Source organism: Apostichopus japonicus, chromosome 16, assembly GCF_037975245.1.
Source record: "Apostichopus japonicus isolate 1M-3 chromosome 16, ASM3797524v1, whole genome shotgun sequence".
NCBI lineage: Eukaryota > Metazoa > Echinodermata > Holothuroidea > Aspidochirotida > Stichopodidae > Apostichopus > Apostichopus japonicus.
Window position 1 is genome coordinate 16,301,500 of NC_092576.1, and position 7,264 is coordinate 16,308,763.

At 35.0% G+C, this 7,264-nt stretch overlaps 1 protein-coding gene across 2 annotated transcripts in view; it reads right to left on the reverse strand.

The window, feature by feature from the left end:
• LOC139982964 (neuronal acetylcholine receptor subunit alpha-9-like) overlaps positions 1–6,276 on the reverse strand; it is a 136,710-nt gene extending 130,434 nt beyond the window's left edge. For both annotated transcript variants that reach the window (XM_071996210.1, XM_071996209.1), the window contains exon 1: positions 6,098–6,276. The gene's annotated coding sequence lies outside the window, so the exon portion shown is untranslated. The remainder of the gene's footprint in view (positions 1–6,097) is intronic.
• Positions 6,277–7,264: the final 988 nt, after the last annotated feature.

Here is a 7,264-nt window from a genome sequence, read left to right on the forward strand (position 1 = left end):
TGAGATTTGCTTCCACTATAGTCTCAAAAAACAATCCCAAAGTTTGAAGCAGACTGTATAAAGCTGAAAATTTGAACGAGAGTGTCATCACCATTGCAACCAGAATCAAATGCCCAGAATACAGAGATAATAAAACATGGGCTAAATCTTTGTTTGTTTTTATGATCTTTAAAAATATAAAATTTTAGAAACAGAAATGCACTGAGCCAACTTATTTATAGGCCTAATCGTTTTTAGTTGTTATTTTGCTTGCTCACATAACAAGCCTGTTTAGACCTAGGCTAGAGGAGAATCAGTACTTTGTTACACTAAGTTTGTCTTCGGTCGTTTTGATTTAGTCTTACTAGTAGTACTAAGGTATATAATGGACCGGCGAAGACTAGAGAATACCCAGAGTTTTAGCAACTGCGTTAAACTGTATCATCTGATCTATTATTTACGCCAATGAGTTTCATTCAATCTAGGATCAAAAAGAGAAAACTAATTAATCTTAACCTTTAAATTTTGCGACTAAACAGATATGCTTGAATTACAAATAAATGTCAAAAAACATCATAATCTAAGAATCGATGCATATACATAAACAGAATAATTTGAATTCGCGCTAGTGAACCCTGCACTACATTGGAAAGAACAAAAAACGTGCAATTAGACCAAACTAAACATACTAAATTTTCCGTTACTTTTACATAAAATATCAATAAAAATACAACAACTTACTCTTTTGGCAGTATACTAAAAGCACATGTTATAATAACTTCAGACTATCAAGCTTTCCTGAGAAAAAACGGTTAATACTTCTTACAGTAAGCAAGTCGACCGTGAAGGAATGTCGCAATTGTTTCCTAGGCGTGACCGGAAATTAAATACTAAAAAATGATAAATGAAAAGGTTAAATAGAACTGAAACGTGCATCCTGACTGCTCGCAACATATAATACCGTTGACTAGCCAACATAATTTGTTAAGACTACTGTGACTGTACGTTTGAAGGTCTAGCCTTGCTTATTCAATATCACAAAGCCTACCCATTTAGATTCACATGGGAAATTACAGGAAATCTTTACCAAATGAGTGTAGACTTCAAATCAACTATTGAGCCTTATAGTTCCAGCATTTGTTTGGGAATAAATTAGAAGATTATGTGCCACTGTTCAATCTAGCCCAATACACACATAACACATTGTTAATTGGTGTTTAGAATGCACACTTTAGTATTGAGAATGCACTGCAGTACCCAGTAGAAGCCTATAGGCTACTCACTGTCATTGCACTTGTATATTGCGAAACGCCAACGTGACAACGGTAGCGTTACACTAACCATAATACAGTACTAGTGCCAGTGGCCTAACAATTAACTTTAATTTTACCTTCAAGTTAAAGGAATAACAGGTAGGCCGATGATGCAGTTAATACCTCCATTCTTCTAAAGACCTTCTTGGGTGATTTACGGTTGAAAGTTCTTAGAGTGATCGTATGAAACTATGCCAAGCCCAGCAAGCTGCCGTTGCCTCTCGGTTTCCAAATTGAAGTGAATCGAATTGAGTTAAAATACATTAGTCTGTCGACACCGACTAAGCTACGATTATGGCGTAAATCGGGTGTCCGTTTCGTTCTTAGTCCATGGGTTAAAATACCTTAGTCCGTCGCCACCGACTAAGCTGCGATTATATTTTCCTTAGTCAGTGTAAACTAACTAAGAAGCAGCGATGAAACGAAGATTTTTGCTAGTCCGTGTGCATTGACTAACGTTACAGACTTATTTAACGTTAGTCCGTAGCAATATTGACTAGTTTATTTTTTCAGTGCACGGGTGTTTTTATGTTTAAAGTTTTGCACATGGTTTTAACTTCAACTCTACAATATTATTTTTCCTTAGTTTAAAATAACCGATTCAAATATAATTTCTATAAATGTAAATTATGCTAGGACAAGTGATAAACAGTTGTCATATCCACATTTTGGGTTAAACTCTGGAACTCATTAGATATTATAATTAAGTCAGCCTCAACATTGAACTCTTTTAAAAAAAAAGATACCAAAAAAAATATAGTCAACTTGCCAAATCTAATTTCTTACTTTTAGTATTTACTGTATTGATTTGCGACAAATTCATTTTCTTATATTTCTTTCCTTTTTTTGTTTTCTATTATCTAATTTTTGTTATGGAGTTTTTTTTCCTTTCACCAAGTTTTTCTCCAGTATATGTATAAATTTATTATATTCAAATAGGGAAAATATTCCATAAGCATTCTGCTCTTTTTTTCTCCTTTTTCATGCATTTGTATAGCTTAAATACTGTTTATCAATTAACATGATGATATTTTCTTTGTACCTGTCTCTCTAGATTGTATTGTATATCAAAATATTAATTGATACTTTGCTAATCATTCATGTACTGTACACAATTGCTAGAAATAAAGTGTTGTGATTGTCAAATTGTTATTCTTCGAAATGCTAGACAATCGCTGGAATATGAGAGCTACCATATAGTTAACAATTTATCAAAAATGGATTTAAAGGAAAAGAGAAGGTGGACAGTGAAGGTGAGTGAGATGTTCCACCGGGGGATCATTATACGTTTTAGCGGTGGTGGCTAGAGAAAGGCGAATGTAAAACCTTTCGAATATGAATAGTAGAAGCCTCTTCCACCCACGGTTTAGCTCAAAATTTACCGAGGTTCTTCTCTTAGTTTAGATTAAAGTGTAAACAGTTTCCTGTTTGTTTGCTCTTGCTGTTACTGCTGTACTGAGATATTTCCTCGCTTAACATTCCCACCTGAGCCTTTCCAGTCGCCACTAATGTGCCCCTTTTTTGCGCCACAACATGGCGTCGTACTTTTTAACTGTTAGTTGTAACAACATTGATTCGTGTCCTTCGTTGCTTTGCTATTCATACAAGTTGGATTGATTCTTTATTCATTCACTTTTCACTCTCCGTTTGAACTTTTTAACAGATAATCAGTGTTTTCTCTTTTTTTTTGTATCTAGCGTGTTCTATAATGCTGAGCCCTACAAACTCACTATCTACATTTTTTCTATCATTCATGGGCACCAATTTTAAGTTTATCACTTTTAATGTGAGAGGGCTTAGGCAAGCAAGGAAACGGAGACAACTATTTACATACCTCCACAGGCGCAAATCGGACATAATTCTCTTACATGAAACACACATCTGTCTTACTGATGAGAAATACTTGGAAATGAAATGGGGTGGAAATAATCTATTCTTGCCTGTGACTACTGTAAGTCGTAGAGTTTGTATCTCTTATTAATCCTAGTTTAACTTTTAACATTATAAAGCAGGAACTTAGTCCATTCGGTAGATTTATAATAGCAGGTATTCAAGTTCATAATCGTATTTTTACGCTTGCATGCATTTATGCCCCTAATACTGACAATCACGGTTTTTAACGGAAGCTTCCATTATCTTAAGTAGGTTCCAGGGTGATAACATTATATTTGTGGGGGATTTAAACTTAGTTCTCAACTTGGAGCTCGACAAAATAGATGGAACCATATAATCAATTTTAAAGCAAGGGAAAAGTGTTTCGATTTCATGGCCACTCATGATCTTGTTAATATTTGGAGAGAAAAATCCCACCTCTTACAAATTTCACTTGGAGTTTTAATAACACTCCCGGTATTTATTGCAGGCTTGATTATTTCCTAGTTTATACAAATAATTGCAATGCACTAACTAACGTGATCTTCTCTCCCGGTATTCAATCAGACTATTACATTATTTGTGTCACTTTTGCAACTGGTTCTTCAAGTAGAGGTCCGCGATATTGTAAACTAAACAGTTCTCTACTATATCTCCCCTATCGACGATCTTATTCATGATGAATTTTCTAACAATATGGGTAACAACTCTTCGGAACGTTGGGAATTGTTGAACTTTAAAATGCGTTCAGTCAGTAGTTAGTATTCTAACCTGAGGGCCAAAGACCGTAGCAGCAAAGAAAGAGAGCTTATTGATAGAACTGCTGTTCTTGAGCAACAGCTGTATACAGCGGAGTCTTCGGAAATTCGTTCTCATCTTAAAATTTCTCTAAGTGAACTCATTTATTATTACAATTACAAGCACCAGGGTACGATAATAAGACCGGTGGAAGAACGGGGAAAATATAAAATATATCTTTAATTTAGAAAATAGAAACAAATCCCTAAATTATATTCATAAACTTCAAAACGGTGATGGTTAACTCCTATCTGATAAGAAAGATATCCTACTCGAGACTTAAAATGATGAAAAGACCCTATATAGTTCCATTGAATGCTTTCTTATACTTTTTTAATGAACTCTCTATTCAGCAGGCACCAGTTGAAGATCTGGCATCTGTTAACGGCCAACTCTCTTTAGATGAATGCCCTCAAGCCATTAGCTCTATAAATAATGTTAAAGCTCCCGAAAGTGATGGTCTTTCCGCTAATTTTTATAAACTTTTTGGCATTTAATAGGACAAATAGTGAAAGGCTCCCTAAAACCAGGTTTCGAAAAAAGGCAAGCTTCGTGCTGAACAAACTAGAGGCGTAGTAACATTTTCTTAAAAACTAACAAAGGTTTTACTTCTTTAAACAATTATCGTTCAATCACAAACACCGACTATAAGATCGGTGGTAAAGCGATTGCCTCTAGATTGAAACTGGTTTTTCTTCAACAAAAATTTGGAGGAGAAAATATCAGATTTGATCTAGATCTTTTAGGTTATTTTCTCACCATAATACCCCTGTGTTTTCATTTCTAGTTGAATTTGAAGAAAAAAAAAACATTTGATAAACTGAAATGAAACTTTATTGACAGCACACTCTCCAACTTCCAGCTTAACGGTAGCTATAACAAGTGAGTTAAAGTCTTATACAATAATAGTACTGCCTGTATTTGCAATAATGGGCACTCTACAGGTTTCTTCACTGTTCAAAGAGGGTTCAGGCAAGGCTGCCCAGTAAGTCCGTACTTGTTTATTCTAGTTGTTGAGATGTTAGCTTTTTAGGATTAAGAATAATAATATCATTAAAGGTACCACTATTAACAAAAGAGAAGTAACAATTATGCTATAAGCCGACGATACTGCGTTCTACCTTGATGGTAGCAAAGAATCTATTGACAAAACTCTGCGTATCCCTTCAACAGACTGGAACTTGCGTCCGGTCTGTAAATTAATGCGATGGAAATGACTTTCGCTTAAACTACGTGCCGAAGCTCTCCAGACTTAAAAGTTGCCTTAATGTATAGTCGCCTATACGGCTCGTAATGTAATTGGCAAGACTTTTGCTCTGTCCCAAATAGTATTTCTCTTTCTAGTTTTGCCAAATCCTCCTAGAGAGGTTATTAGAAAAAGTCATCTTTGACTTTGCTTGGTCGGATAATCACGAACAAATTAGAAGTCCAGTTGTTATTGATTAGATTAGCGACGGATGGCTTAAGATTACCCACGTCCATAGCTTTATGAACTGTTAAAGTCTACATGGATTAGAACATATTGCAATGATAATAAGGTCCATGGAAGGTTTTCTTTTTCGATATTCACTTGAACTCTTACGGCAAGAACTCTAAGAACGATGTAATCAACATAAAGAAAGTCATTTGTGAAGCAAATTGTTTGTGGCTGGTCCTTTAACCTCCGAAGGAAAGTTTTGGAAGCCAAATAATCTGGAACAACTCCTTCATTCGTATTTTCAACAGTACTCTAATGTATGATCATTTGTTTAATAAATATATAAAGGTCGTTAGTGATCTTTTTGTCAACGAGGGTAAGCCTCTAACGTACAATCGCTTCAAAGGTAAATTTCATATATATTCTATGCCATTTACTATTTGCTGGGGCTTAATCAGTTGTAGCCAGAAGGAATGGAGAAGGTCCGGGTGCCAAAGAAATGAATCTTCTAATGTAAATATTGATTGGTATAACAATGCAATATGTTTCACGTCTTGAAATGATGATTAACTGTATTCATGTAAATTAATGAGAATATGTATTACTTATTCAAGAATGGTATTCTGTTCAAAGAGTCAAACAGTACGTTGGGAGCGCCAGTGATTGTACACCTGTTTGGTTATGCTAAAGGAACAAAAAAAGTCAACAATAGGTCTACCTTTAGTTTATACCGATTTAATCCGTTGAGTGAGGCTCAAGCTTCAAGGCTGACCGTAAGTATTTACAAGAAACGTGATTCCCAAAACAGCAGTGTCATGTCACACTACAAGTAGACCAGGATAAGTGGTACCGAACAAAGCTAACTGGATTGGACTTCACCGTGTAAATGTCTCTTATACTGAGATGTGGCGAATTAAAGTAAAACGCAATGCGGGTAATTTGCATATAACCAACGATGTTGCAATACTGATAAAACGTGAATTACGACAGGGATTCGCCAAGTTTGCAACTTGACCTCGACGTAAACTGCATTGTATGTAAATATGAAACCCGAGAATAAGTTAAATTCGAGTCGGGTTCAGATTTTTTCCAATGATTAATATAACTCATTTTCAACAACCTTGCACAGAACTAACAAAATGAATAACTATAGCTCAACTAGTTGAGAACTTTCAGGATTTTACGGGATAGCGACGACTACAAATAACACAAATGAGTTAACAGGAAAACATTGATGACACATTCGCTGTTATATAGCTAGTTCCGTTGCTAAAAAAAATAAAATTTGAAATTAATATTGTCTGGTTCAAAAAAAAAAATGACTGAAGTCAAATATGGAAAATATGGAAAATAATGGTGCCCATTGGTTTTCACTGTTACATTTAGGACCACAATACAGGAAAACCATAACTAATATCAATTTAATTTTCTCTGAATGTAATTGGATAATACCTTACAATTAAGTCCCGTCACACACCGTTGAGGTATTGTTCAAGGTTATATATAATACGTCAAGTATAATGGACGACGGACGCCGAGAACATTAGAACCTGAAAGTAATTTAACTATGCCACAGAATGTATCATTTGATATCTGAATAAATCCGGGAAGGATCACAAGATCCTCACAAAGAAGTCGGCCTCAATGGCTATATGGAAAACATCCTTCTTTATAACATGATTCATTCGCCCGATGCCCTTTGGTAAGAGTTGAGCCCCTAACTTAAATCAGTCTGGGAGTTTTGAACTTAGTCTATCACTATCGAAACATATTAAACAACAAAGTACACCCTGCATGTTGTACATTGTAATATGTTTGTTATGTAGATAATTGGATGTATAAAATTGATATCTCTAAACTTGATTCTTAAATAAGAGTAAGAAAA